At 35.2% G+C, this 27,831-nt stretch overlaps 2 pseudogenes; both read right to left on the bottom strand.

Annotated features, from left to right (window-relative positions):
- Positions 1-1,623: 1,623 nt before the first annotated feature.
- Positions 1,624-27,831, bottom strand: part of LOC125419355 (uncharacterized) — a 109,123-nt pseudogene continuing 82,915 nt past the window's right edge.
- Positions 9,296-13,302, bottom strand: LOC132804176 (ATP synthase subunit alpha, chloroplastic-like; annotated as a pseudogene).

Genomic DNA, 27,831 nt, shown 5'->3' with positions numbered 1-27,831 from the left:
GCCTAATGAGATTAATAAAGCTAGTACTTCTTCCGCTTACTTGCTTGAGTCTTCCAATTTGTGGCAGGGTAGAATAGGTTATGTTAATTATAATTCTATGCGGAGATTAATTAACTTGAATCATATTCCCAAATTTGGAATTGATTCCAAATATAAATATGAAATGTGTGTAGAGGTAAAAACAATGAGGTTATTATATCAAACGATTTAAACAAATACCGAACCCTTGGTTTTAATCCATAGTGATATATGTAACTTGAAATTCGCACCAACTATAGGAGACAATAAGTATTTTATCACCTTTATCAATGATAGCATGAAATACTACTATGTATACTTGCTTAATAGTAAGGATGAGGCAGTAGAGAAGTTTATTCTCCATAAAACTGAAGTTGAGTATCAATTCAACAAAAATATTAAAGTAATAAGAAGTTATCATGGTGGTGAGTATGTAACTCCATTTGTTGAGTATTGCCCTCAACATAGTATTAGACATGAAGTTACTCTACCATATTCACCACAGTCAAATGGTGTTGCTGAACGAAAAAATCATACCTTGAAAGATATGATGAATAAAATTCTGATAAGTTCTGAATTATCTCAGAACTTATGGGGGAAAGCCCTTTTTTTAGAGAGCTACCTTTTGAATAAGGTTCCCTAGAAGAATCAAGTGAAGACGCCCTATGAGCTTTGGAGAGGAAGACAACCTTCCTATAAATATTTATAAGTGTGGAGGCGTCTAGCCAAAGTAGTGGTACCCACTCCTTAGAAAGTGAAAATAGGTTGAAAAACAATTGATTCCATCTTATAAGTTATGCTCAAATTAGTAGTGCATATTGGATTCCTGTGTATAAATCTAAAATTCTTGATATACATAATAACACGATAATGGAATCGAGAAATGCAATATTTTTCAAGCATATTTTCCCATATAAGTTTGAAAAAGGACCGAGTTCGTCTGAATGAAGATATGTTGCTATAAATGAAGACAATCATGATAATGATCCAGAATAGGAGACTCAAGTTAAAACCAAGGTTGAGATTAGACAAAACAAGAAAGTAAGAATGGAAAAATATTTTGGTCTCGATTTTCTTACTTACATGCTAGAAAGTGAACCTTAGAGCTTTCAAGAAGCTATAAACTCTCCTGAAGGGAATTTATGGAAAGAAGCCATAAAAAGTGAGATTGATTTCATCTTGCAGAATTACACTTAGGAGTTAGTAGCTTTTCCTCCAGGTTATAAACCTTTATGAATATGATTTTTTAAAGAAATATAGAACCATACTACTGCTATGTAAAGATCAAAACACCTAACATTCAATGATTGCTAAAAATGCCCATAAATTATTAGTCAATATGTCATTTGATTAAATTAACTATCTAACAAAATATATTATATCTTAACACAACATACCTTGTACAATATGGAAAAAACCATAGATGACATTGTCTTGCATGTTGCCATCTACTCAATATATTAATCATTCTTTCATAAGGATTTGCATGACCAATTGGTGCAATGATAGCGGGATAAACAAAACAATAATTCTCTTCAGCTTGTGTATCCATCACATTTAAAGTTAAGTTACCTTTTGTAAAACAAAATGCACTAAGAAGATAATTCATGTGTAACAAAACTCAGTCATATCATTCTTCAATAAGCACAAATCTTGTTTATACCCCACAGTTCCTTCAATCATACGAAATGTCCATAAATGATCACTTTTGATATCCTCGATCTGATGTAACAACTCGCAGATTGATGGGATAACTATTGATAAGGCAGCATGATCACCACATTGAACATCCTCAGCATGTTTTTTCTTCAATCTTCCCTACAAATATCAACAACAAAATTATTAATCGCACATACATATAAATTATCATATACAGTTGCATTGAATGGTACCACATCCAATGGTAAGATAACAACAAAATATCTAGACCATGCAATAAATGCCTCTTCTGCATCACTACCACGTCTAATATCATATGATGATATCGGTACAAGGGCAAATCCATCAATCACCTCATCAGCAGTGACTTTCAAATTTCGTTCACCTAGCATAACACCATGACACCCATCCGATGAGATAGAAAGAACCAAAGTACCACGTACTACTATATTTTCAACACTGTAATGTGTAAGAATGCGTTTAAAACCCTGCATTAGAAACAAAATTAGAATAACTAATTATTATAGAAATATATATATTTATATACTTCTCATAGCAACAATGATAACAAAATTAAACATAATCATAACAAAATGAATAAAAATATTACTTTTTAGACATATATATTAATGCTAAATATAAATATAAATTTTTTTTTTTAATAATACCTCTAAAGATGTCATAGTTGACAGATAAATAGGTGGAGCATCAAGCCTAACAGTAGACGAGGATCCTAGATTGGCAACATCTTTATCATGTACTGCACGATCTCCATGTGGTAACCAAGTATGTGTATGAGAATGCAGTGCCTCTCCATGTGAAGATTGTTGTGCAGGTGTATGAAGTTAAGAATGTAGGTTAATACCATACGCAGATACTAACTCAATAATCTTTTCAATGTTGCCTTTCTTTTGAATGATCCCCAAAAGACCACTAACAATAAGTGTTAGCTTGGTAATTCTCTCACTCTCCTCCGACTTATCCTTTTTTTGTGAACTTTGCTTAGGTGTGTGAAAAAAATTAGTCATTGTATAGTCTTTGCCTATATCTCTAAGCTAATGTTCATATTAATCGGTCCCCAAAGCCTGTATAAGTATATCATCTAAAGTGAAGACTCAACTTCTCCTTCCTTTGCCTTCTTCCTTAGGATATTCTACAATATATATTAAATGATTAAATAATTAGAAAATTACAATATTTAACTAAATATTAATATATTGTGCATGGCAACAATAAAATAAATTTAAGCATAATTAAGTGAATGAATAAAAATATAAAATTGAAAGCTAAACTAAAATATCTATGTTTCAATCATAACAATATATAGTGGTAAAAAATAATTAAACTATGCTTAGATTACATGAATATTTAGTTACAATATTTAACTAAAAATTAATATATTTTGCATGGCAACAATAATAATAAAATTGATCATAATTATGTAAATCAATTTAAAAACTAAACAAAAATATCCATAGTTCAAAATATATAAACTATAAAATTAATCATATTTGATAAAAGGTAATAGTTAACATTACAATTATACATTTTTATGTAAATAAAAATACTCACAATTTTTTTCCCACCAAAAAGTATGTTTCTTCATTTGCATATTTTCCATATTTCCCCATTCATGTCCATGTCCATAGATCCTCACATTCTATGTATTCTCGGGTGCCTATTTTAATTTATTGTAAACGTTCCGTGTAAATATTAATAATACCATGTGATTAAAATAAAAAAATGCATATATTGTTAAATGGATGTAAAAATAGAAAACTTACCATAGATTTTTTCAATCTTTCATATCCCAGTGCAACCATTCTATGGGGATGCTTGTTCAATTTTCTTCTTTTAGATTGTTGCTTACTTAGTTTCTGCAAAATTATAACCACACATACATATTAGAAAATTAAATAACTAATTTTTAAGTAAATAATTAAGTATATTTTTAAGTAATTAATGACACAACAATTATATAAGTAATTTTACTTTTGTGCATTTGATAAATACTTCTAAATATATGTTGAACTCTTCTGTCAATCTCTGTTTTAGAAATCCATTCAACATCTCTTGGACTATGAATTGATGCATTTCGGGTGGATGCCTAAATACTTCGGGTGTCTCAAAATATGGTCGAACATATTTTGTATGAAAGGCACAACCAACTTTGGAATACTATACAAGCTTGGCAACATGTGTGAGTTAATTGGCTATTGTGATAGTGATTAGGCAAGTAGCTTGGAAGATATGAAGAGTACCTTTGGTTACTTGTTTATGTTTGATTTAGGTCCATTTTCATGGGCTCACACAAGCAAGGAAACACGGCACAATCAACAATAGAACCTGAATACATCTCCGCATCACAGCATCAAATCAAGCAATTTGGTTAAGGAAATTACTTAATAAATTAGGTTGCAAGCAAAAAAATGCAACCACCATTTATTGTGATAACACTTCAGCATTGCCAACATCAAAAATCTAGTACAACATAGAAGAACCAAGCACATCCCTGTGAAGTACCATAGTATCGGAGAGGCTGAAAGAAACAAATAAACCAATTTAGTGCATTGTACCACTCAAGACTAGCTAGCCGACATTCTTACAAAACCATTGCCAAAAGATAGACTTCAAATGCTTAGAAGTCTTCTTCACATCATGCCTAACATTGCCAAGGAGGAGTAGAGAATCTTGGATTTGTTGTAAATGCTCAACAATTTGTTGAGATTGCATTTGTTTAATGGTAGCATCATTGTAGTGGCCAAGCCTTCTATGCCACAATTTCGAATCTTCTTGAACTTTGCTTCTCATAGCCAATTGCTTTTGTTGATTGAAATCAATCATAGGGCTATTATCTTTCATATGGATAAGTAATAAAATTTTTCCATCCTTAAATATTTTACAACTTGTATCTAAGAACTTCAAAGTGTATCCTTTCTTCATAAGTTGTAGCCCACTTAACAAATTTTCGAACATATTTGGTACATACAAGACATTTATGATTTGAATTATACATTTTGGTGTTTTAAATACCAAATCTCCTTTTCCTTGCCTTCATGATTTTTCCATTTGTAGCCTTGATTTTTGTTGCAATTCTTGGATTAAGCTTTGCAAACAAGTCATGGTTATTGCACATGTGATTTGTGCACTTGCTGTAAAAAATCCATGAATCTTTAGTTGAGCTTGCAAGGTTGCAAGTTTCCGTCAAGATATGTTCATGCTTTCCACTTGGCTCTTCAGGTTCATGAGCATGTCTTGCCTCTTGTTTTTGGTTCTTTTGCCTGCAAACTCTTTCATATAACCAATTGCTTGCAAATTTTGCATTGAGAATTCGGTCTCCACCAACATATCTTGGCCGTGTGTCCTTGCTTTTTACGAATTATGCAAGGACCATAGGTCATCTTGTTCCCACTTTGAGTTGTGATCTCCTTGCCTCTATTTTGCCTTTGAAAAGGCCTTGTGATACGAACCTAGGACGACCTGCTCCTAAACCCGTATTATATTAGCCCGGATCTTTGATTAAGTTCAAGTTCTAATGGAATGGACCTCAACCCCTAACCAACCTGTGGTTAGAAACCTTGGTATAATGAAGACGCCACAATAGGGGATGGAAAACCTATTCATAAGTCAAGCTAAAACAACCAATTCTCTAATGGTGTTTTAGGTGTTCTCAAAGAACAAAGAGATAATTAATCTCACAAGTATTTTCTTAAGCAAATCAAAGTTTTAAAGTTATCTTATTAATGAAAAATAAGCCTTTAAATAGGCTTTGAAAGAAACAAAATAAACCCTAAAAACCCTAGGAAAAATCGGCCACTCAATGAAGAATTCTACCTTGGCCGAAACTTTCCTTTTCCTAATCTAATTTGGATTAATTAATTCCTTTATTTTGAATTATGAATTAATTAATTTACAAAGAAAATAATAAAATAATAACTTTCCTAATCTTATTTGTCCAGAAAATAAATAAATAGAAACTAAAAATAATGGTAGTTTCCTAAAACAAAAAGTAGAATAAAATTAGGAAACTAAAATACTAGCTTTTGACTACATTGACTTTGACCAATTCTTTGACCCAAGTGAGCTCCAAATCAGCTTCAATATGCTTTGTAGGATGACAAATAAGCTTATTGTGAAGTTCCTCACGTTGCCCTTGCTTGGAAGTAAGAGAAAAGGCTAATACAGTAAAATACAGTAAAGCCCGTGAAGAATACAGCAAATCCGGCCTTTCCTTCTCCTTGTGCGCAAACCTCCTTGTTGGTCAGCGTTGAAGCTAATTTGGCTGGTTTCTATGACTCATCCTCCATATAAATTAAACCCATAAAGATGGGGTTCCAATTCATACAACCCGGCCTCTTTGTTGCTATCAAAAACGTCACCCGACCCCGTTTTGGCTTCTATTGCTTGTATGAGTAAAACAGGCCTTTGTTCTTTAGATATGGCCAACCCCTCATGACTATGACTTATTCCTTGTATGAAGACAGCAAGATTGTCCTTGAACTTCTTGGCTTGGGCCCTAGTGATCGGCCCCACCTTCATTTGTAATGGGTCAGCACCCCAGCGGGTTGTTGGTCGAGCTGTCTCGGGTGGATTCGCATCATTCCCCTCCTCTTGAAAAGGATTTGTCCTCAAATCGAAATCATCACCTGTAGCAAAAGGAGATAAATCAACAACATTAAAGGAAGCACTAACATTATACTCACCCGGTAGATCAAGCTTGTAAGCATTGTCGTTTATCCTCTCCAAAACTTGAAAAGGTCCATCACCCCTCGGCATGAGTTTTGATTTCCTTTGTTCGGGGAATCTTTCTTTCCTTAAATGCAGCCACACCCAATCTCCAGGTTCAAACACCATTGATTTTCGGCCTTGATTAGCCACCCTTGCATATTGCTCGGTCCTCCTCTCAATGTTTGCTCGGGTTTTCTCATGAATCTGCTTTACAAAATCAGCTTTTTGTTTTCCATCTAGATTAGCACGCTCACTTAAAGGCAAAGGTGTTAAATCTAATGGAGTCAAAGGATTAAAACCATAAACAATTTCAAATGGAGTAAATTTAGTTGCTGAATGTAAAGACCTATTATATGCAAATTCAACATGTGGCAAACATTCTTCCCAAGTCCTTAAATTTCTACTAATTAATGCTCTCAACAATGCAGACAAGGTTCTATTTACTACTTCGGCTTGTCCATCAGTTTGTGGATGACAAGTAGTTGAAAATAAAAGCTTAGTACCTAATTTAGCCCACAATGTTTTCCAAAAATAGCTTAAGAACTTAGCATCCCTATTCGACACAATAGTTTTTGGCATTCCATGCAATCTCACAATTTCCTTGAAAAATAAATTAGCAATGTTGGATGCATCATCAGTTTTATTACATGCAATAAAATGTGCCATCTTAGAAAACCTATCTACTACAACAAATATTGAATCCTTACCTGTCCTTGACCTAGGCAACCCAAGAATAAAATCCATAGACAAATCTATCCAAGGATAGGTAGGAATCGGCAAAGGCTTATACAATCCATGCGGTTTCAATGTTGATTTTGTTTTTCGGCACTTCACACATCTTTCACAAATTCTCTCAACATCTCTCCTCATGTTAGGCCAATAAAAATGTTCTTGCAGCAAGGATAAAGTCTTTAAAATACCAAAACGACCCATTAAACCACCCCCATGTCCTTCCCGAACCAATAATTCCCTTATACTACAATTAGGCACACAAAGTTTGTTTTCCTTAAACAAATATCCCTCAAATATGTAAAATTTATTAAATCCATGTTTCAAACAGGTTCTAAAAATTTCTCCAAAGTCACTATCATGCTCATAAAGTTCTTTCAATTGTTCAAATCCAAGCAATCTAACATCTAAGGTAGAAAAAAGCACATACCTTCAGGATAATGCATCGGCAACCACATTTTCCTTACCTTTTTTGTAGCGGATCACATATGGAAATGTTTCAATAAATTCAATCCACTTAGCATGCCTTCGGTTGAGCTTTCCTTGACCCTTGATATGCTTCAAAGACTCATGATCCGTATGAATCACAAACTCCTTTGGCATGAGATAATGCTGCCACGTCTCCAAAGCCCTCACCAAAGCATACATCTCCTTGTCATAAGTCGGGTAGTTTAGGGCAGCTCCATTCAATTTTTCACTAAAGTAGGCTATGGGCCTTCCTTCTTGCATTAAAACAGCTCAAATACCTACACCCGAAGCATCACACTCAATTTCAAAAGTCTTAGAAAAATTTGGCAAAACTAACAAAGGTGCATTACACAATTTTTCTTTCAACAAATTAAAAGATTTTTCTTGTACTTCCCCCCATTTGAAGCCAACATTCTTCTTGACAACTTCATTCAATGGTGCTGCTATGGTACTAAAATCCTTGACAAATCTTCGGTAAAAGCTTGCCAAGCCATGAAAGCTCCTCACTTGGGTAATGGAAGTAGGAACCGGCCACTCTTGGATTGCCTTCACCTTAGCTTGATCAACTTTGATTCCTGCAGCACTTACTACAAAACCTAGAAACACAAGCTCTTCTTTGCAAAAGTCACATTTTTTAATGTTAGCAAATAATCTTTCCTTTCTAAGAACTTGCAAAACTTGCCTAAGTTGATCCACATGGCCATCCAAATTTTGGCTATATATTAGAATGTCATCAAAATAAACAACCACAAATTTACCAATAAATGGACGCATTACATGATTCATAAGCCTCATGAAAGTACTAGGTGCATTAGATAATCCAAAAGGCATAACTAACCATTCATACAGTCCATATTTAGTTTTGAATGCGGTTTTCCATTCATCACCTTCTTTCATCCTAATTTGGTGATAACCACTCCTAAGATCAATTTTTGTAAACATGCAAGCACCATGCAATTCATCAAGCATATCATATAATCTAGGAATGGGATGTCTATATTTGATGGTAATATTATTTATAGCCCTACAATCAACATACATTCTCCTTGTCTCTTAATTTCTCTTAATTTCTCTTAATTTCTCTTAATTTCTCTCTTTCGGTTTTGTCTTTGTCTTTCCCCTTACCATTGAGTTTAGAATACTTACCTTGGATAGCAAGTTCGGTCTTAACCTCATGGGTAGGTGGTGTAACCATTGGTGCAGTATTAGCCTTCTCCTTGAGCTTCTTAGCTTCCCTCATTTGTTGCATTTGAAGTTGGTCTCTAAATACCTCCTTTGGAGTTAATGGCTCCATCTTGACCTTCTTCCCATTAAATTTAAATACAATGGAATTCTCTCTCCCATAGTGTATGGCATTCTTACCAAATTCCCATGGCCTCCCTAATAAAATATGACTAGCATGCATAGGTACAACATAACACAATACAACATCCACATATTTATCTATACTAAATTTTACCTTGGCTTGTTTATTCACTTTTATTTCACCACTATCATTAAGGCATTGTAATCAATGAAGTTCTGGATGTTTAATAGTTGTTAAGCCTAATTTATCAACTACAATGTTACTAATTACATTTGTACAACTTTTACTATCAATAATCATACTACAAATCTTACCTTGAATTTCACATCTGGTGTGGAAGATGTTCTCTCTTTGGATTTGTTCCTCATCTTTGTATATAGCAAGGACTCATCTTACAACTAAGCTCAAGTCAGCCCTTGAAGGTTGGAGTGTTTCAGTTTCCTTATGTTCATCCTTTCCACATTCTTCATCATCCAATTCGGCCTCTCCCCCGCTTTCCTGGATTTCATATTCTAGTTCACCATTAACTTTTAGCACCATAATTCTTCTATTCGGGCATTGGCTTGCGATGTGTCCTCGTCCCTAGCACTTAAAACAAATTATTTCTCTTGATCTTGAAGGTTTAGGATCAGATTTTACCTCATTTTTATGGGCTTGGACAGATTCGGTTTTATGCTCATTATTTGGCCGATTGGAGCTTTCTTCCCCTATCTTCGACTTTGGCTTGCTCTCATAGGTAGGATTGCTTCTCCGGACACTTGGAATTGATCTTCCACTGTTGGAAACACCTCCATACCATGAGTTGACACCCCTCTTCCTGAATTAATGCTCAAGCTTAATAGCCACATGCAACATTTCCTCCAATTTCACATATTATTGCAATTCTAGTTGATTGGCTATGTCACGATTCAAACCACCAAGGAATCTTGCCATGGTTGCTTCTCTATCCTCATTCACGTTTAATCTCATCATAAGCATCTCCATCTCCTTGTAATAATCCTCCATAGACATACTTCCTTGAGATAGGGATTGAAGCCTTTGATGCAAAAACCTATGATAATGTGATGGTACGAACCGCTTCCTCATGGCACCTTCATTTGGCGCCATGTAGTGATCAAGTCATCACCAATTTTCCTTCGGGTGTTTTGCTCATTGGTCCACCATTGGAGTGCATAATGACCAAAATCCATTGCTGCCATCTTCACCTTCTTGGCCTCCGAATAATGATGATAATCGAAAATCATCTCCATTTCTCTTCCCATTCCAAATATGCTTCCGGATTAGTTTTACCCATGAATGGTGGGATGTTTACCTTGATGTTGCCAAGATCATCATCTTCATTCCTTGCTGGTCTCCCATGGATTATCCTTTCTTGAGGTTCAAAAATTTCATCAAACCCCTCATCCAAGTCATCTCCATAGTTACTTCCCCCGAATTCCTCTCTTGGTCGCCCTTAGCCTCCTCGACCTCGACCTCCATGAGCATCTAACCTTATATTGGGAACTCCTTGGGATGTTTCTAACCTATCCATGTTTTGCTTTAAATGGTCAAATTGGGCATTCATCCACTGTAATTGCTCCAATATAGCCCTTATGTTCGTTTGCTCATCACTCCCCGTAGCTCGGAAATCACCTTTAACTCCTATGGACTCCTCTTCATTAATTCTCAAAGGTGGATCTCCTCTTCTCACCCTTGAATCAACCATGTTAGTATGAATAATACAAAAAAAAAAAAATTCTCACCAGATTCACTCCCTCACATGTTTCACTCAATATAAGAACTCGACACTTGTGTTTACACACTAATTTCGGCTTTTAACCCTCTTTTATGCTCAAACTCTCTTGCCTTTTTCCTCTCAATGAAATATCTCAAATTTCTAATTAAAACACCCAAAAAACAGCAATTAGATTACAAGTATGTTTGAATTGAACTTATCAACAAAACAGTAGCTAAGAGTAGGCAATACCGAAGAATTCAACAAAACCTAGTTTTCGGCTTTTCTAAGCAAAATAAAGCAAATTAAGGAGAAATCTTTGGAATTTTTAAGAACTGGACTAGATGGTAAGAGATTAAGGATTCAAGAATAAAATTTAGGAAAAAGAATTTTAAACTCAAACAAGAATCAAATCGAACAAAAATATAGAATAGTGCTGGTTGTTGTTCTTGTAATTCAAGTTTTTTGTATCAATTTCTTTAACTAATTTTTATCCAAATAATTTAAGCACCAAAAATCCAAATATCGAGCTGCAAAAATAACTCTCCAGAAACTCCAAATATGTAACAAATAGTCAACAATGCAGCAGTTCAAAGAAATTTCCAGCAAACACCAAATTCAACAAACCGAAATTTTTATTTTTATATTTTTTATTCGGCTTTACCTTTATTTTGTTTTTTTTTTTTTTTTCACTCAAAGAACATAAACAACTGCAGTAGCAAGAATAATTACCAAAATTGCAATTCTAACTCCAAAAAAAACACCAAACCCATGACGTCCCAATCAAAAATTCAAATTGTACGATTTTTTTATTTTTTTTATTCCGCAAACCCTACTCTTCAAATTTTTTTTTTTTTTAATATATGAATGTTGAAGTGTGGCAATTTTGCCACTTGATGGTGCATGTCACCGGCTAGCATGCACACCTTGGTATCAAATCATTTCCTTTTATGAGTTTATATTTTTTTGTATGTTTTAATTTATGCAAGGTATATTTTGATAATGTTTTGTGCCTAAGTTATGTATGCAAAAGTATAGGCAAAATTATGCACAAAAGAGTAGGAATGTTATGCTTGAAATGCCTATGGTGCTGGATTCATAATTTCCAGCAACATAGTTCCACTATTTATCTTATATCTCAGGTTTCAAATGGATTTTTGGGCTGAAATTTGGAGGGATGTCTACAGACATATATAGAAGACTATGGTTCAAATTTCAGATCCAAATGACATGGGAAAGTCCATTTTCTATTCCAAACAGATTGCTGTATCTGATGGGCCCAGTATGCAGAGTATGGGTCAGCTTTGGAGCTGTTTGGCCCATGATCCGGTTCCAGAACTTTCCTAGCTCTTGGAACAATATTTATTGATGACCAAGGATGCTTCAAACCAAGTTTCATAGGCAGATACAAAGGGAAACTAGGTAGGTGAAGCTAGTTTGGTTGTTTACCCAAACTAGTTAAACAATAGGAACTTAGTTCAAAACCATGTGCCACTTTTTACTATATTTGGGATAGACATGTTGCAGCTGGTTTTTGACTCTTTTGTGTATGAAAAGTTAGGTGTTGACCATTTTACTTTTTTAAATTTCAAATACTTTACTCATTTTGTAAGCTCACATGCTTGGCATGTGTGAACTAGTTGTAATTTCAAGCTTATATTGTAAAATGAATGAAATGGCTATACATCCAAGCCTCATTTTTCAAAAGCAACGTGGTCCCCTTCTTCTTATCTCTTCTTCAACACCTTAGAACACTCTAGGAACCCTAAAAACCAGAAAACACCATAACCAAAACCTAAAAACACAACTCACACACAACCATTCCCAATAGCACACCAAAAGCTTGCTTGTTGCTAACACTTCAAGCTAGCTTGCTCTTGGTCATAACCTTCTCACCCCAACAATGAATGCAAATATTTAAGACTAAAACAGCAAAGAAAAATGAACAAAAAACCAAAATTAACAAGAATGTAGTCATCCAGAGCAGCTCCTGTATAAGGTGCTAGGTATTGTAATGTAGTGGGAGAATCGGCCTTTCTTGTAAAGCAGTCACAACCAGAGCCACAGAAGATGCTTTTTGACCAATAGCTACAAAAACGCATATTACATTTTGCCCTTGTTGATTGAGAATTGTATCTGTGGCTACTGCTGTTTTACTGGTTTTCCTATCCCTAATAATTAATTCTCGTTGACCATGTCCTATAGGAATCATCGAATCAATATCAATAAGTCCTGTTTGAAGAGCCTCATTTACCGAACGTCTCGAAATAATACCCGGGGCGGGAGATTCAATTAACTAGGATTCAGAAGCTAAAATTTCACCTCGACCATTAATAGGTTTAGCCAAAGCATTTATAAGATAGCTCACAAAAGCCTCACTTATGGGGATCTAAGCAAATTTTCCTGTTGGTTTTACAGAACTTCCCTCTTCTATCATCAAACTGTCACCCATTAATACGACACCAACATTATTTGATTCTAAATTTAGAGCAATCCCTATCGTACCTTCTTCAAATTCTACTAATTCCCCCGCCATTACTTTATCAAGACCATAAATATGAGCAATGTCATCGTCTACTTGGAGTACAATACCGGTATTTAAAATCTTTACTTCTCTATTATGTTGCTCAATACGTTCACGAATAATGTTACTAATTTCATTTGCTCGAATATTTACCATGAATATTTCTTAATTCTTTATTTTTGTTTGAAAGAAAAGTAATGCCTGCAGTAGAAAGACTAACCCTTTATTTCTTTCATCGTTCCAATCATGCCAATATTAGCGTTGATGGTACATAAATGTAACTCGGTGTTCAAACAACTATTCAGAGTTCCTAAAGCTCCTTGTAAGGCTTGTTGGAAAACCCGTTGTCGAACTTGATTAATAGCTTTTTGTTGTTCAAAATGAATGGTTTCATTTTTGAAATTTTCCAATTGTTCCAAGGTTTTCTAAGTTGAATTAATCAAATTCAATTTTTCTCGTTCTATTTCAGAGTGTCCATTCGCTCAAAACTGTTCCACTTCCATTTCTACTTTCCGCAAATGGGACCAGGCTTTTTCCAGCCCCCGCGTAGTTCTTCTAAATTTTGAATAGTCTTCAAGATCTGCTGTTTTCAATTATATGATAAATCGCTTAATTAAAGTAGATTTTCTTTCCATTCATTTCAAAACTTCCACGATCCCTTCCCAAACCAAACATGAATCTTTCGATTCATTTGGCTCTCATGCCCAATTACTTATGTATGGGGGCAGCTCTCTAGCTTTTTTTAATGTAATGAGCCTATCCTCTTTTCTCTATTTATATTTGTGAAAGTATAGAAACTGATCACTAATCCAAGAACATAATATTTGGAGGACTCTTCTGACCATACAAATAATTGTTGGCAAAGTAGTTTTTTTTTTTTTTTTCAAATCCAAAAAATTCTTTTTACTTTATACACAGGTAATCGATTCAGTATTAGATAAAAAAGATAAAAAAGAAAAAAAGGGTGAAATATCCATTTTTCTAATTTTTAAAAATCATATACAAATAATGGGTTGAAGTCATTTTTTTATCGACATGAGTGTTTTATATTGAAAAAAAATTGCAACTCCTTCAAATCATTTATGGATTAACATATTCTATATTAACATAGTAGTAGAAAGAGTACCACACTTCAACTGGACTTCAAACAATTTACCTTTAACCCTGTTAACAATCCCACATTATTGGTTAATAGAGAATCAAAGTAGATTTACTAATGAATGATGAAATGCTATGGTTCTTAAATATGATTTCTTAATTTATTCAGAAGAAACTAGCAGAATCGTGCACCTTTTCGAGTTATAACGAAAAAAAGTGCAATTGGTTGGATCTAGCCTATTCTTTAAATAAACAACTCGTACACACTCCCTTTCCAAAAAAATCAATATACCAAAGACTACACTTAGATTTATTGCATTTGTTGCTAAAATATCGATATTAAACCCAAAACTCCCAGTGAATGGCCAATAACCAAAGGAAAGGAAAGAATCGGTTACATTTTTCATATGATCTCCTCTTTCTTATTCTTATGGATAGACTAATTATCTACATTTTTTTATTCTATTATTTTTCTAAATTAAATAGAACTAGGGTAAAAGTCTAAACAAAGGGATTCAAAAATAAAAGCGCTAATGCCACAACCAGTCCATAAATTGTTAAAGCTTCCATAAAAGCCAGACTAAGCAGTAAAGTACCTTGTCTTTTTCGCTCTGCTTCTGGTTGTCTGGCGATCCCCTCCACAGCTTGGCCCGCATCAGTACCTTGCCTAACCTCAAGTCCAATAAAAGCAAGCCCAACAGCCAATCCAGCAGCAATAACAGAAGCTGCAAAAATCAGTGGATTCATGATAAATTTCTTGCAAAAAATAAAGAAAATAAAGAAATCATTAATGATACAATCAATCAATGAATTATGGCTTACTTATTCTATCGCTAAGATTTATACATTCAAGGTCATAAAAACCCTGAATTGAAATAATAATATTCTTGAAGCAATAGAACTGCTTCGATATTTTCCTATCCATGTAATTTTTGTTAAATCGTACAACCTTTTTTGGGCCAGTTCTTTCTTTTTTAATTTTTTTTCCAAACCATTCTTTAAATTCTTTGTTCTTTTTTGTGATTGAAATTCATTCAATATTAAAAAAAAATTTACACTCAAAATGGAAGGACTTATATTGGAATCCCTATCTAAATATTGGAATCCCTATCGAAATTCATAACACAATAGTTGATGCGAATCCACCCGAGACTGCTCGACCGACAACCCGCTGGGGTGCTGACCCATTACAAATGAAGGTGGGACCGATCACTAGGGCCAAGCTAAGAAGTTCAAGGACAACCTTGCTGTCTTCATACAAGAAATAAGTCATAGTCAAGAGGGGTTGGCCACATCTAAAGAACAAAGGCCTGTTTTACTCATACAAGCAATAGAAGCCAAAACAGGGTCGGGTGACGTTTTTGGTGATTATAAGGAGGCCGGGTTGTATGAATTGGAACCCCATCTTTATGGGTTCAATTCATATGGAGGATAGAAACCGGCCAAAGCAGTTTCAAAGCTGACCAACAAGGTGGTTTGCGCACAAGGAGAAGGAAAGGCCGGATTTGCTGTATTCCTTGCTGGCTTTACTGTATTTTACTGTATTCGCCTTTTCTCATACTTCCAAGCAAGGGCAACATGAGGAACTTCACAATAAGCTTATTTGGCATCCTAAAAAGCATATGGAAGTTGATTTGGAGCTCACTTTAGTCAAAGATTGGTCAAAGTCAATTTAGTCAAAAAGCTAGTATTTTGGTTTCCTAATTTTATTCTACTTTTTGTTTTAGGAAACTACCATTATTTTTAGTTTCTATTTATTTATTTTCTGGACAAATAAGATTAGGAAAGTTACTATCTTATTATTTTCATTGTAAATTAATTAATTCCTAATTCAAAATAAAGGAATTAATTAATCCAAATTAGATTAGGAAAAGGAAAGTTTCGGCCAAGGTAGACTTCTTCATTGTGTGGCCGGTTTTTCCTAGGGTTTTTAGGGTTTATTTTGTTTCTTTCAAAGCCTATTTAAAGGCTTATTTTTCATTAATAATACAACTTTAAAACTTTGATTTGATAAAGAAAATACTTGTGAGATTAATGATCTCTTTGTTCTTTGAGAACAACTAAAACACCATTAGAGAATTGGTTGTTTTAGCTTGACTTATCAATAGGTTTTCCATCCCCTATTGTGGCGTCTACATTATACCAAGGTTTCTAACCACAGGTTGGTTAAGGGTTGAGGTCCATTCCATTAGAACTTGAACTTAATTAAGATCCGGGCTAATATAATACGGGTTTAGGAGCAGGTCATCCTAGGTTCGTATCATTTGGTATCAGAGCTAAATTTTGTTCAGGTTTGATCTATCTTTATTTGCTTTATTTGTTTTTGTGTTATTCTGCAATTTTAGCATTAGGTGAAGGTTGCATCCATCCTATACACGTTCAGCATCTTAAAAAAAATATAAAAAAATTCATTCCTAGTTGAATTAGGATTTCCTAGTTTTATCGTATTTTTGTTTCCTAGTTTGTTGGTTGTCTTTTATCATTGTTCTTGTTAATTTGGTTTTTGTTGATTTTTCTTTGCTGTTTTAGTCTTAGAAATTTGCATTCATATATTAAAAAAAAAAAAAAAAAAAGAAGAAGTTTGCGGCATCATTTAAAAAAAAAAAAAAAAAAAAAACTGCACATTGTGTTTATTTGGAGGTCACGGTTTGGTGTTTGTTTTGGAGTTGGAATTGCAGTTTTGGTAATTATTCTTGCTACTGCAGTTGTTTGAGTTCTGTGAGTGAAAAAAAAAAAAAAAAAAAAGAAAAAAAGAAAGAAGAGGTAAAGTCGAATAAAAAAAAAATATTTTCAGTTTGTTGGAGTTTGATTTGTTTGCTGGAAATTTGTTGGAGCTGCTGGTTTTTGATTATTTATTCAATATTTGAGTTGCTGGGAAATTATTCTTGCTGCTGGATATTTGGATTTTGGGTGATTAAATTTTTTGGATTAAAATTAGTTAAAGGAATTGACACAAAACTTGAATTACAAGAATAACAACCAACACTTTTCTATATTTTTGTTCTCTTTGATTCTCGTTCGTATTTGAGTTTCTTTTTCTGGAATTTTATTCTTGAACTCATAATCTACTACCATCTGGTGCAGTTTTCAAAAATTCAAACGTTTTCCCATTATTTTATGTTTTCTTGTCTAGAAGGCCGAAAAATTAGGATTTGTTGGATTCTTTCGGTATTGCCTACTTTTTGCTACTGCTTTGTTGATAAGTTTAATTAAAACATACTAGTGATATAATTGCTATTTTGTGGGTGTTTTAATTAGAACTTTGAGATAATTCATTGAGTGGAAAAAGGCAAGAGTGTGAGAGCTTAAAAGAGGGTAAAAGCCGAAACTAGTGTGCAAACACGAGTGTCGAGACCTTGTTTGAGTGAAACACGTGAGGGAGTGAATATTGTGAGGATTTATTTTATTTTTGTAGTATTTTACTAACATGGCAGATTCTAGAATAAGAAGAGGGGATCCACCCTTGAGGATCAATGAGGAAGAGTCCGTAGCATTCCATGGCGATGACCAAGCTACCGGGAGTGGAGACCAAGTGGACATGAGAGCTGTTTTGGAGTCAATACAGCGGGTTAGTGCTCAATTTGAGCATGTAAATCAAAGAGTGGGAAGACTAGAAGCCTCACAAGGAAGGCCGAATACAAGAAATAGGCAAGAATTCCATGGAGGACGAGGCCGAGGACGAGGAGGTCGCGAGAGGCCGAGAGAGGAATTTGATGAGGAGCCATTCGACGGTGATTTTGAGGAAGGTATGGACGAAACCTTTGCTGTCCAAGATAGAGCTGGCCGTGGGAGATATAGGAGGGAAGATATAGATGAAGATTTGGGAAATATCAAGGTTAATATCCCACCTTTTATGGGAAAAAGTGATCCCGAAGCTTATTTGGAGTGGGAAGAAAAAATGGAGATGATTTTTTACTGCCACAACTATTCGGAAGGTAAGAAGGTGAAGTTGGCAGCAATGGAGTTTGGCCATTATGCACTCCAATGGTGGATAAATGAGCAAAGCACCCGAAGGAGGGTTGGTGATGACTTGATTACAACATGGCGTCAAATGAAAGGAGCCATGAGAAAGCGGTTTGTGCCATCTCATTACCAAAGGTTGCTGCATCAAAGGCTTCAATCTTTGTCTCAAGGAAGTAGGTCCGTGGAGGATTATTACAAAGAGATGGAGATGTTAATGATGAGGCTTAACATGAGGGAGGATAGGGAGGCAACAATGGCAAGATTTCTTGGAGGGTTAAACCGTGACATTGCCAACCAACTTGAATTACAACAATACTTGGAATTGGAGGAGATGTTGCATGTAGCCATTAAGCTTGAGAACCAATTCAAGAGAAGGGGTGTTAGTACACGGTTTGGAGGAGTTTCTAGCAGTGGAAGGACAAGTTCAAGTGGCTGGAAAAACAATTCCACTTATGAAAACAAGTTGAGCCCGAAATTAGGAGAAGAATCTACCAACCGGCCAAGAAGGGAGGTCAAGACCGAATCTGTCCAAGCACTTAGAGGTGAGATAAAATCTGATCCTAAACCTCAAAAATCTAGAGAAATAATTTGTTTTAAGTGCCAAGGAAGAGGACACATATCCAGTCAATGCCCAAATAGAAGAATCATGGTATTAAAGGGTGATGGTGAGCTGGAATCCGCAAGTGAAGAAAGTGGGGCTGAAACCGAGCAAGAGGAGGATTGTAATGAAGATGAAACCGAACCTGTAGATACATCTAATGCTGAGTTGAGCTTGGTTTCAAGGAGAGTACTTGCTGTCTATAAAGATGAAGAGCAGATACAAAGAGAAAACATCTTCCATACTCGCTGCGAAATACAAGGTAAAATTTGTAGCATGATTATAGATAGTGGGAGTTGTACTAATGTGATAAGTAATCTTGTAGTTGATAAATTAGGCTTGAAAACAATTAAACATCCAGAACCTTATAGATTACAATGGCTTAATGATAGTGGTGAGATGAAAGTAAACAAACAAGCCAAAGTAAAATTTAATATAGGTAGATATGAGGATGTAGTTTTATGTGATATTGTACCTATGATTGCTGGACATATACTATTAGGTAGACCATGGCAATTTGATAAAGATGCTACTCATTTTGGTCGAGAAAATAGTATTGTTTTCAGGTTTAAAGGGAAGAAGGTCAAGCTGGAACCATTATCTCCTAAAGAGGTTTACAAAGACCAATTACAAATGCAACAAAGGAGAGAAGCCGAAAAGCTTAAAGAAAAAGCAAGTATGGCACCAACGGCTTCACCATCCTTCCAAGAAGGTAAGATTGAGGTTGCTGACCAAGGTAAGGTTTCTAAGGTTCATATTGAGTGGAAAGACCAAGAAAAAGCCGAGAGAGGGGTGAGAAAAGAGAGCAAACCCGAGAGCACACAAAAATTGGAAATTTCCGCCAATGAGAGCCAAACCGAGGAAAGAAAAAGAAAAGAAAGAAAAGAGAGGAAAAACCAGAATTTTTATTTGAGTTTAGGGGATATTAATAAGGTTATTGAGTGTAAGAAACCTTTGCTGGTCATGCTTTACCAAGAAAATTATTTTAATGATCAAACTAACTTCGAAGAACTTGAATTGCCAAGTTCAATGATTTCTCTTTTGAAGGAGTTTGGAGATGTCTTCCCAAGTGAGATTCCAAGTGGACTACCACCTATTCGAGGGATAGAACATCAAATTGACTTTGTTCTAGGGGCTGCCATACCAAATAGACCAGCTTATAGGAGCAATCCCGAAGAAATAAAGGAGCTGCAAAAACAGGTAAGTGATTTACATGACAAAGGTTATATTCGTGAGAGTTTAGGTCTATGTGCTGTACCTGTTTTGTTGGATGATTGTAGGGCTATAAATAACATCACCATTACATATAAACATCCCATTCCTAGGTTAGATGATATGCTTGATGAGTTGCATGGTGCTTGCATGTTTACTAAAATTGATCTTAGGAGTGGTTATCATCAAATTAGAATGAAAGAAGGTGATGAATGGAAAACCACATTTAAAACTAAATATGGGCTCTATGAATGGTTAGTTATGCCTTTTGGATTATCCAAGGCACCTAGTACTTTCATGAGGCTTATGAATCATGTAATGCATCCATTTATTGGTAAATTTGTGGTTGTTTATTTTGATGACATTCTAATATATAGACGAAATTTGGATGACCATGTGGATCAACTTAGGGAAGTTTTGCAAGTTCTTAGAAAGGAAAGATTGTTTGCTAACATTGAAAAATGTGATTTTTGCAAAGATGAGCATGTATTTCTAGATTTTTTTGTAATAGTGTTTGACCCAGGAGAATTGATTTGGTTGCACTTACGAATGGAAAGATTTCCTGAACAAAGGAAATCAAAACTCATGCCGAGGGGTGATGGACCTTTCCAAGTTTTGGAGAGGATAAACGACAATGCCTACAAACTTGATCTACCGGGTGAGTATAATGTTAGTGCTACCTTAAATGTTGCTGATTTGTCTCCTTTTGCTGCAGGTGATGACTTCGATTTGAGGACAAATCCTTTTCAAGAGGAGGGGAATGATGCGAATCCATCCGAGACTGCTCGACCGACAACCCGCTGGGGTGCTGACCCATTACAAATGAAGGTGGGACCGATCACTAGGGCCAAGCTAAGAAGTTCAAGGACAACCTTGCTGTCTTCATACGAGGAATAAGTCATAGTCAAGAGGGGTTGGCCACATCTAAAGAACAAAGGCCTGTTTTACTCATACAAGCAATAGAAGCCAAAACAGGGTCAGGTGACGTTTTTGGTGATAATAAGGAGGCGGGGTTGTATGAATTGGAACCCCATCTTTATGGGTTCAATTCATATGGAGGATGAGTCATAGAAACCAGCCAAAGCAGCTTCAAAGCCGACTAACAAGGTGGTTTGAGCACAAGGAGAAGGAAAGGCCGGATTTGCTGTATTCCTTGCTGGCTTTACTGTATTTTACTGTATTAGCCTTTTCTCATACTTCCAAGCAAGGGCAACGTGAGGAACTTCACAATAAGCTTATTTAGCATCCTAAAAAGCATATGGAAGTTGATTTGGAGCTCACTTTGGTCAAAGATTGGTCAAAGTCAATTTAGTCAAAAAGCTAGTATTTTAGTTTCCTAATTTTATTCTACTTTTTGTTTTAGGAAACTACCATTATTTTTAGTTTCTATTTATTTATTTTCTGGACAAATAAGATTAGGAAAGTTATTATTTTATTATTTTCATTGTAAATTAATTAATTCCTAATTCAAAATAAAGGAATTAATTAATCCAAATTAGATTAGGAAAAGGAAAGTTTCGGCCAAGGTAGACTTCTTCATTGTGTGGCCGGTTTTTCCTAGGGTTTTTAGGGTTTATTTTGTTTCTTTCAAAGCCTATTTAAAGGCTTATTTTTCATTAATAATACAACTTTAAAACTTTGATTTGATAAAGAAAATACTTGTGAGATTAATTATCTCTTTGTTCTTTGAGAACACCTAAAACACCATTAGAGAATTGGTTGTTTTAGCTTGACTTATCAATAGGTTTTCCATCCCCTATTGTGGCGTCTACATTATACCAAGGTTACTAACCACAGGTTGGTTAGGGTTTGAGGTCCATTCCATTAGAACTTGAACTTAATTAAGATCCGGGCTAATATAATACGGGTTTAGGAGCAGGTCATCCTAGGTTCGTATCAATAGTAGGGCAAATTAAATATATCTTTAATTCATATATACCTAGTTAATATCGAATATCACATCTACATGTCTTTGTTGAAAAGGTGGTAATCTTTCCACCTTGTGCAAACCAAAATCCACCAAAGTTTGCACCCTCTTTCTTTCTTTAAAAGTAATATTTTGTTGAATGACCTAATGCAATATTTATGTCTATGTTTTTGTTCCTTTTTATGTCTTTTTGAATGCCTAAGTTTTATTGTATTAGCTTAGGAATTGTCTCTTTATTGGGTATTGATTTTATTTTGTAAAATGGCTATATGCTGGAAACAGTGTTTCCAGCAACATGGGTCCATTGTTGGAGCTGGCGTTCTCTAAACTTTTAAAATTAGTGTGTTGTCTAGTTTGTGTGGTCTACTCTAACATCTTCTCTTCATCTTCATCTTCTGCCTTCAAAACAAAAACCCTAACAATCCTAAATATCACCATACCAAAAACAAACACAAAAATCACCTAAACATCAAACCAAAAATCATATTAAAGGTTGTGCACAAGACTAACACCTTGTGTACAGCACTCTTGGCCAAGTGAACCCAAAGCCACACCAAACTCCAACATGGTATCAGAGCCTTGTTTGAGCCATTGAGGGACCTTGTGAGCTTTCTTTCTATCCTATTTTCTTGTGAGAGAACCCCCCATTTCATTCCTTTCATTTTTGGTTTGAAGGGGTAAAAAATCTAGCAAGAAAACTCACCAAAAATCTAACCCAAAAGCCATTTTCTTCAAAAATCCAGTTTTATGTCATGGCTTCTCAAAGTTTTTCATCTCCCACTCCACCAAAATTTGAGGGCCAAAATTACTCCATTTGGAGCATAAAGATGAAAGCCTACCTACAAGCCTTTGAACTTTAGGATGTGATGGAAGAAGGTTATGAAGTTGAGGAGTTGAGAACAAATGCCACACAAGCACAAAGACTTTCACATGAGACTGAGATAGCTGAAGGATTCAAGGCCTTGATAGCCCTTCATTCTTTGGTAAATAACTTCATCTTCACTATAATCATGTCTTGTACAAGTGTTAGAGAAGTTTGGTTAAAGTTGCAAGAACTATTTCAAGGAAACACTAAAACAAGATAAATGCAAGTTTTAAACTTAAGAAGAAAGTTTGAAACAATTAGAATGAAAGAAAATGAATTCATTAAGGACTTTACCGATAGACTACTAAAGGTTGTGAACCAAATTAGAGTCCTTGGAGAGCCATTGACCGACCAAAGGGTTGTAGAGAAGGTATTAGTGAGCTTACATAAAAACTTTGAAGGGAAGATTTCTTCCCTTGAGGAATCAAGGAATTTTAGTGAGATTACTTTAAGTGAGCTTATCAATGCCCTCCAAGCAACCGAACAAAGAAGATCCATAAGAAAGGAGGAGTCTTTGGAAAGTACTTTTATGTCTAGTCAAAGCAAAAAAAAATAATAAAAAGAACAACAACAAGAATAAAGGAGGAGCCGGTTATGGAGGTTTCAATAACAACAACAACAATGCATGGCAACAACAATGAGGACAACAACAAAGTCGTGGGGGTTATCCACCATGCCCCATTGCAAGAAGCATGGACATGCACCAAAAACGTGCTTTTGGAGACCGGATGCAACTTGTAACAAATGTGGGAAAAGGGGATATGTTGGCAAAGTATGCAAGCAACAAAGGAAACAAGAAAATATTGTAAATAAGGAGGCCAAGACCTTATTTTTGGCTACATGCCTTAAAGCTACAAGTAGTGGTTTTAGTTGGTTGGTACATAGTGGTTGTTCACACCACATGACTTTTGAAGAAACCAACTTTGTGGAGCTTAACCGATCCTACAATACAAAGGTAAAGATTGGGAATGGAAGCTTCATGGATGTAGAAGGAAAATGAGACATCTCATTTAACACCAATAAAGGTACAAAACTTATCCAAAACTTGTTGAGTGTTGCACAATTGGTTGAAAAGGGATATGTTTTGAACTTTGGTTGTGATGGTTGTTTGATATCATATGCTTTTGGAAATGAGGTTTTTAAGGTTGCCTTGAAAGATAAAAACTATAGGTTGAATTTACGAGATAGTGAAGCAGCTTTGAAAGGCAAAGTTAAGCAGCTTTGAATTTTCTCACACATAAGTCACAAGTTCTAGAAAAATTTATGGAATTCAAGAAGTTGGTTGAAAATAAAAGTAGGTCCATTTTGAAGTGCTTGAGGATCGACAATGGTGGTGAATATATAGCCAAGCTTTTGAAGATTTTTGCAAAGAAAATGGAATTATTCATCAATTTACCACACCATACACTCCACAACAAAATGGTATGTGTGAGAGAAAGAATAGGACTTTAATAGAGATGGTTAGGTGTATGATATATGAAAAGAAAATGCCAAAGAAATTTTGGACCAAGGCTATCTATACTAGTTCCTACATTCAAAATCAATGCTTCACCAAATCCATTGAAGGCAAGACACCTTATGAGTTATGGGTTGGAGAGAAACCATATTTAAAGAATGTTAAAGTGTTTGGTAGTGTGTGCCACTCAAACATGAGAGATAAGCTTGACAAAAAGGCTAATGTTAGTGTCTTGGTGGGATATAGTGAGGTTACCAAAGGTTTTAGGGTCTATAACCTAGAGACCAAAAAGCTTGTGGTAATAGAAGATGTGAAGATTGATGAGAATGTAAAATGGAACTAGAGTAAGGAGGAGCTATTGGTGAATGAGGATGAGCCATGGTTTGAAGAAGAAAATGAAGAAAGAAATGTTCAAAACAACAATGATGAAGACAATGAGGAGGATGATGATCTATTCCAAGAAATCATTAGAGCTGATTTGGAGGTTAGCGATGGTGTTAGAGGGGAGTGATCTTTGTCTGAGATTTATGAAAGGTGTAATGTTTCACTTGGTGACCCTACATGTGTGCAAGAGGCCTTGATGAAGAAAGAGTGGAAGGAAGCAATGGATGTGGAAATGGAGATGATTGAGAAGAATGAGACTTGGTCCTTAGTCACTAAACCAAAAAACAAGAAAGCAATTGGTGTCAAATGGATCTTTAGAACTAAATGCAATTCGGATGGCATTATTTGCAAACATAAGGCAATGTTGGTGATCTAGGGTTATGCACAACAAGCTGGAGTCGACTATGGGGAGATGTTTGCACCCGTAGCAAGGATGGAAACCATTAGACTCATCCTTGCTCTTTTGACTACTAAGCAATGAAGTGTGTTTCAGTTGGATATGAAATTGGCATTCTTGAATGGTGTATTGCAAGAAGAAGTGTACGTGAAGTAACCCGAGGGCTATGTGATTGAAGGACATGAAGATAAGGTTCATGAGCTTCACAAAGCTTTACATGGTCTTAAGCAAGCACCTAGGGCTTCGTATGGAAGTATAAATGGCTACTTGCTTGGACATGGCTTTAGGAGGAGTCAAAATGAAGCCACTTTGTATGTGAGGGTTGAAGGAATCATGATAGTGGTTTCCCTGTATGTGGATTACTGGTTGGTCACCAGTGAGGAGAGAACTACCAAAAGGAGGATGGCACACCAAAGGTAAATCCTATTCTTTATCGATCCTTAATTGGTAGTTTGCTTTATGTGTGCTCATCTAGATCAGATATTATGTATGCCGTGTGTATGCTTTCCAGATACATGCAAGCATGCACCTAAACTCATCTTAAAGGTGCCAAAAGAACCCAATACAAAATGGAAGAACAAAACATATTTCGGTGAAATATTATTCCTTGAGTGAGTTTGAAGATCTTGGAGAAGTCTCTTTGGAGTATGTGAATTCGGAGGAGAACCTTGCGGATGTATTTACAAAGCCACTTAGAAAGACCAGATTTGAGGCATTAAGGACTTTCCTTAATGTCTCTAGCAATATTACCAAGGAGGAGTGTTGAAAAGGTGGTAATCTTGCCACCTTGTGCAAACCAAAATCCACCAAGGTTTGCACCCTCTTTCTTTCTTTAAAAAGAAATATTTTGTTGAATGACCTAATGCAATATTTATGTCTATGTTTTATGTTCCTTTTAATGTCTTTTGAATACCTAATTTTTTTTGTATTTAGCTTAGCAATTGTCTCTTCGTTGGGTATTGATTTTATTTTGTAAAATGGCTATGTGCTGGAAACACTGTTGGGGCTGGCATTCTCGGAGCTTTTAAAATTAGCGTGTTGTCTACTTATGTGTGGTCTACTCTAACATCTTCTCTTCATCTTCTTCTTCTTCCTTCAAAACAAAAGCCTTAACAATCCTAAATATCATCATACCAAAAACAAACACAAAAATCACCTAAAGATCAAACAAAAAATCGGATTAAAAGTTGTGCAAAAGACTAACACCTTGTGTACGACACCCTTGGCCAAGTGAACCCAAAACAACACAAAACTCCAACAAGAACTGGGTTGGAATGCCAAGTAGCTTTAGATTCTGGGGTTATAGCTATAGCCGAACATAAGTGAAAGATCATTTATGCCGATACTGACAAGATGCTTTTATCAGGCAATGGGGATACTCTAAGCATTCCATTAGTGATATATCAATGTTCAAACAGTCTTTCCCCCATAACATAAACCAACTATTCATATCTTAGATTCAGTCAGATTCTAGAATCATTCTTCGAAACATACACAAGAGTTGTCTTATAACGATTAGATTACATACATCTAGTTCGACCCCCCCCCCTCCTCTAATCAACCCTTTTTTTTTATAAATATCCTTTTTGTAAACCTTTATCTTCTATTTTTACTTATCATTATCCCTTATGAGTACAAGCAATCTAACTAACAAATTCGTTAGACATAATCATTGCAAAGAAATATCAGGATTGAGTTGATCGAAGTTCATGTAATTTATTATTATTATTATTATTTTTTGGATCAATCGATGAATTGAATGAACAAAACAATATCAATATAAAGGGAGTATTCATTGTCGGGTGATATAAATCAACCAATAAGAATTTGAGGAAAATGATCTTTTAGATCTCTTTCCTTTTTTTTTTTAACAATTCTTAACTTAATATCGTAATATTCTTTTTACTATTACTATAGATCGTATATGCTTTACTCTTATTTTGATCTTATTTGCATATTTTTCTTCCTTAAGTCTAAGTGGATTACTTTGAGACACGTAGACATGCCGTCAGGCTAAGCTAAAAAAAAAGACTATGTCAAAAACTAATCAATGATGACCTTCCATGGATTCGCCTATATAAACCGCAGGTAAGGTTGCAAAAATAAGAGCTTGAATGCCACTTGTAAATAATCCAAGGAATATGACAGGTATAGGAACCACTAAAGGTACTAAAGAAACAAGAACAACAACTACTAATTGATTGACTAATATATTTCTAAAAAGTCAAAAACTAAGAGATAAAGATTTTGTGAAATCTTCTAAGATGTTCATGGGCAAAAGGATTGGGGTTGGTTGAATGTATCTACCGAAATAACCTAATACATTTTTTGAAAGGCCCACATAGAAATATGCTACTGACGTGAGTAAAGCTAAAGCAACAATAGTATTTATATCATTTGTGGGTGCGGCTAACTCCCCATGAGGTAACTATATGATTTTCCAAGGTAAAAGAGCCCCTGACCAATTCAAAACAAAAATAAATAAAAACATAGTTCCAACAAATGGGACCCAGGGACCACATTCTTCTCTAATCCGCATTTTGCTCATGTCTCGAATGAATTCAAGGACATATTCAAAGAAATTCTAACTGTCAGTCGGAATGGTTTGTGGATTATGAACAGCTATAATGGCTGAACCTAATAAGATAGCAATTACGACCCAAGAAGTAATAAGTACTTGGCCATGGACTTGGAAACTTCCTATTTGCCAATAGAAATGTTGGCCTACTTCCACATCGGATAGATCATATAACTCTTTTAGTGTGTTGATGGAACATAATAAAAC

Source organism: Ziziphus jujuba, chromosome 6 (assembly GCF_031755915.1).
Source record: "Ziziphus jujuba cultivar Dongzao chromosome 6, ASM3175591v1".
In the NCBI taxonomy this organism is placed as follows: domain Eukaryota; kingdom Viridiplantae; phylum Streptophyta; class Magnoliopsida; order Rosales; family Rhamnaceae; genus Ziziphus; species Ziziphus jujuba.
The sequence above is the reverse complement of the archived record's forward strand: the minus strand, read 5'-3'. Positions and strand labels throughout refer to the sequence as shown.